This window comes from Drosophila sulfurigaster, chromosome X, assembly GCF_023558435.1.
Source record: "Drosophila sulfurigaster albostrigata strain 15112-1811.04 chromosome X, ASM2355843v2, whole genome shotgun sequence".
Lineage (NCBI taxonomy): Eukaryota > Metazoa > Arthropoda > Insecta > Diptera > Drosophilidae > Drosophila > Drosophila sulfurigaster.
Genome location: NC_084885.1, coordinates 6132324 through 6145486, shown reverse-complemented (window position 1 = coordinate 6145486; position 13163 = coordinate 6132324).

The window sequence follows — 13163 nt, the reverse complement described above, 5'->3', positions numbered from 1 at the left end:
AGTTTGGCTTGATGCCAGAGCATGTCGAAAGGAATTTTCGTGGAAATGCCGCCGCTGTGGAACTGGCTGTGTTAGCACATTTTAAAGCAATTTCCTCAACGTGATTTCTGATCAATTTACCGTGTCCCCTCATTCCCCGTTCCCCGTTCCCCGTTCGTGCACTTTGCAATTTACGACTTCGGTTAAACTTCTTGTCTACGAGAGCATTTTGCACGCTCGGGCAAATAAAAGTGGCTGCCCCTCAAGGTATGCAACGCTCGCCATCAATTGTTTTCAGCTTGAAGTCACACGGTCCGAGTGCTCTACTACTCGACTACTATTCGAGTCGAATATTCGTGCTCGTAGTCGTGCGTTATTTTCAATTTGCAATCGCATGCAAGAGCGCAGCCAACAGCACGTAACCCATGGCGTATACGTAACCCTTTTGAGTGAGTGCAACGAGAGTGGATACAAAACATGTGCTAAATACAAGTTGTAAACGTTTCATTTATCGCATGTTGATCGACAAGTAGCTAATATTTATGGTTTTTATATATTATTATATTATTATACATAGTATCTATAAACAATATAATAGTAAAAATCAAATAAAAATATGAAATACAGCAAAGCAAACTCTTTGCTTCACCCTCGCGCACAAAAAGAATGACTTTCGTTATAGTAAATTTCGATTTAGTTTCTGTTTTCTGTTTTCGACACGCGCAGAATCTTGATTTGTGTGTGTACCGTGGCAAAAGCTGACCGCTATGCCATCGATTGCCCAATGTTGTGGCTAAGCTGATTAATACTATATGTAACTACAAGTATATCTCTCAATAGCTGGCTGCCATGAAACTCTCGCTTTGAAACTAATTCAACTTAAACCTTTAACTATCTGGTCTCTGTTTTTCTTTTTTTTCTTCTTTAGTTTTTCTTTGCAGCAATCGCATTGAAGACGTAATGATAATCTTGTTCTTTGGGGGCGGAGTCGTGTGATGCGATTGTGATTGTGATTGCTTGACTGGGTCCCAAAAGGGTCGAGACAGAAGCTGCTCCTTATGGTAATCAGCATTTGCATTTCGCTTTTAGATGCTGCAATTTGTGGCAGGTGCTGTGCTGGAGATGCTACAACTACAGCTAGATGCAGTTGATTTAACTGGCGCAGAAAATCAAAGGCGCCTCATCAGTGTCGTTAATTTGATTTGTCTTGATTCACGACGCGCACAACTTGAAGGGGCAACAGCAACAAAACGGAGCTGGAGGCAACAACGACACACACATACACACACACACACACACACACACACAGCAGGGAAACTTTAGCTAAATCAACTTCATGAATAATGCAAGGAAGGAGGACAAAACGCACACACACACAGAGAGAGAGGCGACTATTGAGTTTTGTCGCTTATTGCCTAGCACTTGACTAAGCTATTGCTATCACTCTTGCACACTCTCTCTATCGCTCTCGCTCTTTCTTTTTGTCTGTCTTTGAAGTGCTGCTGTTGCCTCATACTCCAATGCAATTACGCAATTTATGAAATTACAAAAGCAAAGTGACTTTAGCAACAATTTTCGTTAGACAGCAACGACACACACAAACACACATGCAAACACACACACACACACACACACATGCACATACAATGCACACAACGGAAATTGCGAGTAAAATATCTTTGGCCCCCTCAGGGCAAAAGTATTGAAAGAGAAACAGCAGCAGCAGCTTTAGATGATGTTGATGTTGATGATGATGATGATGATGATGATGATGATGATGCTACACTGCATTCTTTTGCTCTCTTTCGCACACACAATCAATGCGTGCTATCTCTATCTCGCTTGCTGCAGTCGTAACAATCAAATTACCAGTTATGCAAACTGACTATTTGCAGCGACGTCTTTCGTATCAAATACCAAATCACATTAAGAGTTATCAATTTGCAATGCATGCTTACATGAACGTTCAACGTTCAACACTGCTTGCCACACATGCCACATGACAAGCAAAAAATAGCTAAAGCAAGAAGAAGAAGCAAATGAAGTAGAAGAGCGCTAGAGCAACAGGCAACAACAACAATTTCTTTGATAAAACTTGAGCTTAATCTGCATTGACAGCAATTTGTTTTAAACGAGTTAACGAGATTCTTTTCTTTTTTTTTTTTTGTGTTGTTTTTGTTATTTGAAAATCGATTATTAGAACGCAAGCAAAACAAAGTTTTTGTTGGGGGAAATTTCCTCGAAAACTTGCCGAAAAGATAATTTGAACTAAATGAAAAGGGCAATTAAATTTGATATTAAACTTTTGTGAACCATTCACGACACTCATGTCGGTTGTTAATGCACGACAGCAATGAAAATGCATGGGATATGGTCATAAATTTAACACGGATTGAGTTGCATATGCAAGACGACACTCTTTAAGTGTAGTTTGTGCCACAATGTTGCCAGTTTATTGTTGTCGTAAAAATGCCTGAGTACACATACACAGCAAAGACAACAACAACAACAACAACAGCAACAACAGCAACAGATGAAGATAGAAACGCGTAACAATGTGTCAAAAATTATTGTAGCATACTTTTAAGGGCATGAGTGCAGCCACGTGCTGCAGCTGATCTCTGCGGCGAAACAGAAGAAAGCACAATATAAATGGAACTAAAAATGCGACAAAATTGATGGCAAGGAGTGCAGCTAAGCTGTGCAACAAACCGGGCATGTGCGACTAACAATATACCCTATTTTTAACCGTCGCTTTGGCAGCATTTTTCATTACAACAAGTAAGAAAGTTACAGTCGAGTGTGCTCGACTGTGAGATACCCGCTACCCATTTTTAATAGGGGCAAAATATTGCGGTATTATTTCAAAATATACCGAAAATACTAAAAAAATACTAAAAATATACCAAATGGTATGTTTGGTATATCGATACAGCACACCATTCAAAATATACAATAGACGGCGCAATATACCAGATTGTCAGCCAAAGCAACTAAGACCCCTAGTAAGTAGGCGTTTTTGCCCATACAAAAGTATTTCTTTAACAACTTCCACAATTTTTATCTGCTCGCAACCAAATTTTCAGGAATGATAACTACTATAGCAATTATAGTATATACCAAAATTCGCAACTCCAGCTTTAAATTTACGCTTGTTATTCGATTTTTTTGATTTCCGGGGGCGGAAGTGGGCGTGGCAAAAATTTGAAACAAACTTGATCTGCGTGCAAACATAACAAATGCTGTCTCTTATAGTCTCTGAGATCTAGGTGTTCATACGGACAGACGGACAGACGGACAGACACACAGACACACAGACGGACAGACGGACATGGCTATATCGTCTCGGCTGTTGACGCTGATCAAGAATATATATACTTTATAGGGTCGGAGATGCCTCCTTCTACCTGTTACATACATTTCCTGCCGGCACAAAGTTATAATACCCTTCTACCCTATGGGTAGCGGGTATAAAAAGCCAAATTGTAAAGCAGTATTTCAGCCGCGTTCTTATAGTGATATAATTTAGTAGTATGAGAAAAAACTTAAGGTAGTTATTTTATTATCTATGCTGCTTCCTTCTAGTTATACATCGATTTCAATTAAATGAAAAATATTAAACAAATCGTAGTTGTCTTTATAAACTCCAACCTTTGTCTGTCTTCGCCTGTTGCATGTGAGAAAACTCCTGTTTAAACGCATTTAACAGGGTACAAAGCAGGGGAAAAATAAGAAAAGAAAAGAAAAAAATGTGACTTTCGTTATAATCATAAAAAGCTGCTTAGCCCTTAGATTTAACTCGGGGCAGCGACTCGACTCGATTCGACACGCGCCAAGCGCAATTTTTATTACCACAAGCACATTAACTAAATAAGCAGATTTCGATGTCTCGACTTGTATACAGTATACGATATATGCTATTGTTTCTCTTCTTTCTCTTTTCTTTTCTTTTGTTGTTGTTGTTGTTGTTATTGTCTGGCCAGACAACGCGTCGCTATCCAGTGGTCAGATATAGTAGACAGACACATGTGTTGTGATTGCAGCAGAAGCAGAAGCAGAGCGAGATCGTTAAATCAAAACAAGAACTTTGTGCACGTGTTGGTCTATTACCATGATAAATGGCCAAGGCCAAGGACGTTAGCAGCAGCAGCAGTAACAGTAGCGTGGATTATATTTAGTACTCCTCAAACTAAAGCTGACTAGAGCACTAATACTTCGTCGTCGACTCTTCGACTCTGTATTTATTCAGCCTGCATTTGATTGGCATTTGGCATAATTGTATGTTAATATCGAGGCGTCGCAAGTGCCTCAACAGCTGCTGGCTGCTGCTGCTGCCTGGACAATAGCTAATATCGAATTTATCACACACACAAACACACACACACACACACTAAGCTAATGACAATAGAAAGAAAGAAAGAGATAGATAGAGACAGCTTAGTGCTGTTGTCATACGCGCTTATGAGCTTGACCTTGACATTGTCACTGAAAACGCTGATAAACTAAGCCCTAATCCACTGGCATTATGTACATTCGGCACTTTGGCAGACGGCCACTATACACACATACACACACACACACACACACGCACACACACACTTGCAAAAAGCGTGGCAAAGAGACAGCTAAAGTGAAACAATAGCGGATTCTTTTTGGGCCTTTGATAACAACAAGAAAGCAAAACAACAACAAGAAAAAAGCATCACCAAAACCAGAACATGCTGAACATGTGTCAAAAAGCAGCATGCTCGACGGCTAAGTACCCTGGGGAATTAAAAATGTAGGCACTTTCTATGGAATAGTTAATGAAATTCAATTATTATGGAATTATATTAAATAAATGCTTAATTTTAAATCAAACTATAAAACAAAAACTAATTTTATATTCCTAAGATAAATGTGAATAATAAATAAATAAATAATAATATCAAAAAGTAAGTTGAAAAACTTGCAATTTATATTATTAGCATTGCAATGAAATTTAAGTTGAATATCTTGCAAATTTTTAAATTAATACTTTATGAGCAATATAAAAATGTAACTATCTACAAGTATAACTACAACTGCAGTGCATGTTATTTTATGAGATAATTTTAATAAATAAAGAAATAAATTAAAATTTAATCACGTTGAGTAACGCTTTAATCACTTTAATTTTTTTGTGTTCTTATCAATGTAAACTGCTCTTTAAATAAATACTAATTTTATTTACAACTATTATCTTTGCATTTTGAGTGTACAACTTCAACAACCTAAATCTCTAATTTACAGGGTATCAATGGAATGCGAGGCAAAAGCGAAGCAAGCGTAGAATGCGAAATAAAATCAATTTTCATTGTAATTGGCATCTTAAAGGTTTAACCGCCGTCCATTTGTATTATTGAACTAGCCACCAGAAAAAGAACGCGCTGCATGCTGCACAGTGGTGCAAAAGAAAAGAAGAACATTTAATACTATTTTAGTATTATGATTAAAGAAAATAAAAGTGAGAGTTAATGATTATAAACAAAATTATACTACTATAAATACTATAAAAAAAAAACTTGAAATTACAGAAGTAAAATGAGGGAATACATCTTCAAAGTGAGGCCATAAAAATTGTCGTCTTTTTCGATTTGACAGCGGAACAAATCAGTCTGCTTACACAGTGCATTCCCTGCTCCTCCCCTCGCCGTGTGTGTTAAGAGTCTGCTTGCGATATAAAATTGCCTGCACTTTACCTGAAACTCAGTGCATTTAGCTGATGTTGGCTTTGGCTGCGCGTCTGTTGTTCTGGTCTCGTTTGGCTTTGGTTTTGGGTTTTGGGTTTTGGTTTATTACTCGGGTTCGGCGTGCCTTAATGCTTAGGAGTCGAAGAGAGGGGAGGAAGTCGGGGATACGGGGCAGATGACCCTGGGATCTAGCTCCATTGGACGCAGCATTATCCTCGCTTATTGTCGTATATCAAATTTAATGGCTCCACTCGCAGTCAGTTTCCTGAGCTGAGCTGCGCTGAGCTGAGCTACTTTCATTGTCTGTGTGTGCGTGCGCTGAGCTTTAATGGCAGCTCTGCCTTTAAAAGCGCCTCCTTTTAAAGGCACTTTCCTGCGACTCGATATCCTTTCCACCAGACATTCCATTCCAGCTGGTCGTTGGCATTGTGTGTGACATGCAGACAGCGCCCATATGTCGAGACGTAGACGCGCAGCAACATTGCAACATCTCTCTCTCTCTCTCTCTCTCTCTCTCTCTCTCTTCTCTATGTCTGTGTTCATCAATCAACATTCAAATTGAGAGCTGACATCTTTAGAAAACAGTCGAACAGTCGCAACGTTTAGAGTAGATCAAGACATGCACTTCATGCTGGGGGCAATTCCCGCTAACGATTTCGCCATAAATTCACACTCCAAAAAGTTAACGACCGGAAATCGTTTGCACTTAACACACACACACTCACACAATGAAATGCGCATCAAATATTAATGCGACTATTACTGCAATTCAATTTTGTGATTTGTGATTTGTGATTCCACAAAACGTTTTCGCCCATCAAAGCCAATAAAAGAAATCGCCGAACGATAAGAAAGGAAATTGAAACCAAATGACAAGCAATTTCAAACGCATAAATGGCGCTTCTAATGGCCAAATACTATATTGTAGTTGAATTCTCCAATACATAAATGACTATTAATTGGAAGAGGGGGAGGGAGGGCCCTCGAGGGGTGGGGATAGACTGACAGTTCAATGCCATACCTTTTGATTTTACAAGTAATTTCTGCAGAGCTTTTCAGCTGTCAGCTCTTTGCAACGCCACAACGCATCACCCTCAGGCGCAACACGCAGCAAAGTAAAAAGCGAAAGAAAAAAAATTGGAATTCGAAAATGAAAATGAAAATGAAAATGAAGTTGTCGCGTGTCCCAGAACGAAGCTGATGCCAATCCTGATGTCGATGCTGATGACAAGTCGACGTTCGATGTCGCTGTCGTCGCTGTTGATTCAAAAAATGTTTTCTTCTTCGCCCTTTTTTTTTTGTTCGCTGGCTTGTTTTCACTTTTCGCGCATGTCCTTGGCACGGGGGCACACAACAGGACAATCGGGGCTACAGGGGCACGCGCCGAGCTGCTCACACGTCAAATTATGCTAATCAGGTGGCAGCCAATATAGTCAATGATGAGAGAAGGGAGTGGGAGTGGGAGTGGGCGAGGGAGAGGCAAAGTCAGATCTAAACACGTCTAACGCTGCGTAATCGATTGTGCTGCTCAGCCCCCCGAAAAAGACGAATGAAAATGCGCATTGAAAATGAATTTTATTTCACCCCAGAGGAGGGAGAAGGATAAGGATGAGCAGCATAAACCAAATGCCAAAAACAATTGCATGGAATGCATTAAAAAAAGAGCTGCAGCTCTGTGTCCCATAGTCTGACAATCGTTGTCGAGAAATCCCAATGCAATAAAAATTCCACAAAAGGCGAGGCCGACAGACAGACAGACAGACAGACCGACAGAGTGATAGAGATAGATAGAGACAAAAGAGATAGATAGATAACCGAGTGAGAGTTGTGTTCCCAATTACCAAAACGCCAGTTGCACAAAACCAAGTGTCAAGTGCAGTTTTGAGCAAACATTTCTCGCAAATAACACAACTTTAAGTGCATGCGAGTTATGAGTGCATGTCAAACTGTGAATACCCTGTAATTTCTTAATCGAGTTTATAAGTTTAATATATATGTTTATTTTAAGAAACTAGAAAGGGTTAGTTACAACGTCTTTAAAGCAAGGAAAACAAAAGCTAATCACAATTTAAACTTTTCTAGGCAGAAAAGAACTGTAGAGAACATAATATTGAATATACACTTTAGAGAAAATGCAAAAGATTTAAAACATATTATATATTATTCGAAAAGTGTTTACCCATATAACGATTGATTTGAATACTATTGGAACATCAAAACATCATTTCAATTGAACCAATAATACTACTTGAGGCTATCAATAAGGATTCTTGTTTCATCCATAGGATGGAAGGGTATTACATAGGAAAGAAGGGTGTTTGTGCCTGCAGAAAAGTAACAGGTATATATTGAATATTTTAAAACTATAGAGATATACCAAACATTGCCTTCAGTATATTCCAGTTTATTATCGATACAATTTTGACATACTCATTTTTAATAAAAATCAGTATATTTTAGCGTATCTTTGGCAAAATCTTAGTGAATTTATTCTACCGAAAATACACTAAAATATACTGAATGTTATATTATTATTATTATTATTTTTTATTTATATGTGTTTAGCATAAATATCTAAATTACACCAAAAATATACTAAAATATACTGTATTTGGTTGTTATTAAAATGATTACCTGGTATCGACTATAGCTTTCATACTTGATTCATATGATGTTAAAATATTCAATAATAGTAAATATCCTCTACATTAAAAAAGAAGAACTTTTAAACATTTCATTAATATTGTTCTAAGAATATTTGTATACATATTTTGTTTAATATCAACTGATATATGCAATGTCAACACTTTAGTAATGGGTAACTTGCAGTCGTGCAGTGCGCACTTGGAGTCGCAGTTATTTCGTTAGTTATTGGGGCACGAAGTGTGTGTCGATGATGTGCAAATGTTGAAACCAAGCACTGAAAGTTGCATAAACAAAACGTGTAATAAAAGCAAAATTTGTCAAGGGAATTGACTGCATTGCTATGCAGCAGCTGCTGCTGCCACTGCTGCAACAACAACAACAACAACAACAGTGACAACAACAATAACAATTGCAACAAGCTCAAAAACATCAATTTGTGCGAGGCCAGACGCAGATAAAGCATGAAAATGGCATTGCAATGCGTCAGTGAGCACTTGATGAGAGCAACAGAGAAAGAGAGGAAAAGAGAGAGAGAGATAGATATGGAAGTAGAGAAAGAGATGGAGTACATGAATTGGGGGCGTGGTCACACCCACAAAAAAGAAAAGAATGCTCTCTAAATTGACAGTGTCATCAGTTTTGAAGTGTTGCTGCCACCGCTGTCGCTGCAATAGATGAAGAATGTTGCATGTGGCATATGGCATGTGGCATGCGGCACGTTGAAGAAGGGATTCTATAGCCAACAATTTGTATATACATTTACTGGTTTCTCTCTGCAGTTGCCACAGCTCAACAATATTGCAGACTTTTGATGGATTCGATATGACAAAGTTTTTTTTTTTCATTTCGTTTCTTTTTCGTTCTCAGTTTCAAATTCCCCACAGATCTGAGGTTTAAATAAACCCGAGTTTAATCTGGAGAACACTTTCCAAATGCGAGTTTCTCATTTTATTTGCACTTTTTCACTTCGAGTTGAGATTGCATTCGAGGTACCAAAAGCAGTCAGCAAAAGCTTCAACTAATTCAGTTAAAGCTGCTGGAATGATACTTAAAATGCTCCAATTTCAGTGAGTTACACTGAGGCAAAGAAGTATGCACACGGCAAAGTAAGCATATAATATTTTAGTAATGTGTAAACAAGAAGTTTTTGGGAAGAACTTAAATGAAGACTATTATTATTACGATTATTATTTCATTGTAATAACGAATACAATTTCTTATTGCAATGAGATGAGTCAAAGCGAAAAAAGCCTTAGGCTAAAATGAAGAATACTTATTAGTAGTTTAAAACTGTGTTTAAAATTAAATTGAATTAATTATTTAACATTTTTCTACCACCTCAATTAAATATATTATGCAAACAGCTAGAATTTCTGTTATGTTTGTACAATTTACCAAATTTATTTAAATTCTCCCTAAGAATGAAATATCTTAAAGTATTTCAGAGAATACAACGAATTATTGGCGAACCTTTCGATGCGGTGTCAAAGTGCCTGGAAATGGTATAATCTTCGTAACTTTCATTTGAAATTTGCATTTTTTCTGTCAGTGTATGTGTGAATGGATGTACTTTAAAGTTAAGTGACTTTAAGTTGTTTGCCTGCAGTCGCACCTGGATTGGACATAAATGGCGACTGCTTACTTATCTGCAGCCACTCAGCTTCCTTGAGTGTGAGTATTTTGCTCCACTCTCTATCGTTCTCTTTCTCTGCAGCTCTCTCTCTCCCACCTGCAATTGAAGCTGTGCTTCTCTCTCGCTCTTTTTGAGGTAAGTCGAGACAAAATTGTCGTATTCGAGCGCCTGCAGATATGCAGCACAGTTTAAATAGCTTTCACAACAACAACAAGAAGAAGACAAACTGAATAACAACAACAATATCAAGAATAACAACAAGTCGAAGCGACAACTCGTCTCTTATTCAGCTGGCGGCGCTTGTTTAAAGTTTGCACTCCAGGTAATTACTTAATGTAAATAAAGCCCTTGGGCGCCACACACTTGGACTACAAATGACATTCATTTAGTCTAGGCGTAGACTACCAGAGGAGGATGGACATGGATAGAGGGGAAGGGGGCAGAGACAGACATGGCTAATAGACAACAGACGACAGACGACAGACTAGCGACAACAGCTAACAGCCAAGTTTTGTTATCAAAGTCAGCCAATGAATGGCAATAATCACAGCAAACTATTTGACAAACGCGTCTCCCCGCCTCCCCTCCTATAATCCAGCCCCCCTTCTATTTCTTTCACTCCCTGCTGCCATACATTGAGGATGCTGAGTAATGATGCAGGCAAAAAGAAATCACGCACGCATATTGCAAAAGCAAAAACAAAAAGAAAAACATAAACAAAGTCCACACTTTAGAAGAGCAAGAAACTTGGGGGCAGGTTATAAGTATCTCGCAGTTAATGGGCGGTACATGCTATAAGGTATGCTTTATGCTTTATATGTGCTTCACATATATGTATATATATATATATATATATATATGTGTGTGTGTGTGTGTGTGTGCGGCAGGCGACACGTCAACGGCAGCCAGCGTCTCGTGCCCCATTTGCAGGCATTTATATGTGTCAGCATGTCAGGGGTATCATCAATCACTTTTGAGTTATTTGTCAGTTGGTTCGTTCCTTCTTTCTTCGTTGGTTTTTTTTGTTTTGTGGGACTACATCTACATCTAGCCAACTGACATTTATGAGCTGCCACTGGCCGCAGCCCCATGTGGCACACCCCCCCCCACACACACACACACACACTCGCACATTCAGGTGCTGCATTGGCTGCAACTGTCGAAAGGAAAACTCAGACCTCGACATTTGTCTGGCTTAAGTGAAGTGCCAGCATATTTGAGTCATCAAACATTGCCTAGTGCCACGCCCACGCACCAGACAGAGACGTCCCTTCGCTTCCCTCCTTCCCTCTTCTTGTCTCACCCCTTCCGTTCCCTTCTCTTGGGTAGCCAACGCCCCGCGTTTTGCCAGGCAATTCTCATCGATTTCAAAGGCAAAGGGCCGAGGCAACGTTTGAGTTTTGATGGAAAATTAAAAAATTATGCAATATTTGTCGAGTTTGCTAGCATGCACAAGAGATAGAGACAGATAAAGTGTCACAGAGAGAGAGGGAGAGAAAGAGAGAGACAGAGAGAGGAAACAAGAATGTGTTTGTGTGTAGGCGCAAGGACAACAAAGACAAACACCACGAGATAAATAAATAAAGAAATGTGAAAAACTTTTAAATATATGCAGATACACGCATGCACACACACACACATGCACACGCACACACTCGAACATAAACACACCCTCTCATCTCTCGCTTACACCTACACACGAGCTTTGAGCTCATACTTTGCATATGAAAATGAGTTTATTTTTATTTTCGTTTTTTTTTTTTTTTTAATTTGCTTTTTTTATTGTTTGCTTATTTTTGTGTTGTGTTGTGTTGTTCGACGTTTTCCAAATCCAATTAAGAAAGTCAAATCGAAAAACTATCAAATCGTATTAATGTTGAAAACCAACAACCGAAACACATTTGACATTTTGATGGGCAGCGATCAAATTATGTTGAAAAACATAAAAAAAAAAAAAAAATGATGATAAACGTGTGATAATTGTGACTTGTCGATGCTCTACACAGACATTGATAACTGCTTGATAACTTGCAATACCAATTAAGGAATATTAGATGTAGTCGTTATTAAATTGTAAAAAGTTCATAAAACATTTTTACTACATACAATTTTTAATAATTTGAAATGATTTGCTTTGAACCTGCATCAAAGAATAATAAGCAATAAATTACTTTTACTATTCACTTTTACGCAATGTCTGAAGTATTCATTATTAAACAAAAGAGGTTTAAGAACATTTTATTGTAAATTGAAATTGTCATTTATAAATCATTAAATTTGCAGCTAAATCAATGAATCGTTTGTAAAAAGTACTAAATTATTTGTAATACTACTTTTATCTGAATCATTTAAAAGGTTATTAAAAATTAATTTTAAATATCGTTGTTTAAAGTAGTTTGATTGCCTTCATTTCCAGTCAAACTTAAACTCATATAGCGCACATAATTGTCGGCTATAATCACACTTGGAGAACTTTATTTACCCTTGATAAATTTCCAATTTTTTACCATTGGCCTTGATATTCGCATTTACATTTTTTGCCACACCCATTTAAATTTAAGTTGTCTGAAACGCTGAATGTGATGTGCAATATTTCTGTGGAAATTAAAGTTGATATTAAATTGTGATTCGATTACAGCTTTCAAAGTGCGGATGCATTAATCAATTCCGAGTCTGGCAAGTGTTTGCCAAAAGATGATAAAGATCGTGCTCTAAATGCGGCACCTGTCCCATATATCAAACTACAAATTGCATTCACTCTTAGCTAAGCACTTAATTACACTTCATTTACCTCGGCTGTGTTCTTGGGTACAGTTGCTCGCTAGAGATGAGCGCGTGACACGCGTGCAGTGTTGCAAAATGTGTTAGGCAAGTCAATTTAGTATTGCTATCGTTAAAACTTTTCGAATTCTATGTGAATCGCAATTTAGATTAACAAAAATTGATTAATATAATCGATTCATAAAATTTAAAGACATTTTTGATATCTCTGCATTATTTTTTTTTGCTGAGTTCGTGTCACGAGCGCATTAACGATGCCTCGCACTGAACTCAATTCTCATTTACTTATATCGTCGACAGCATTCAGCTGCGTCTTCAGAGTTAGCGTCTCATCGATACCACACTTTGGTTGACTGGCTGGTTGTGCATTCACATTCACATTTACTTTGTGTGTGTGTGTGTGTGTGTGTGTG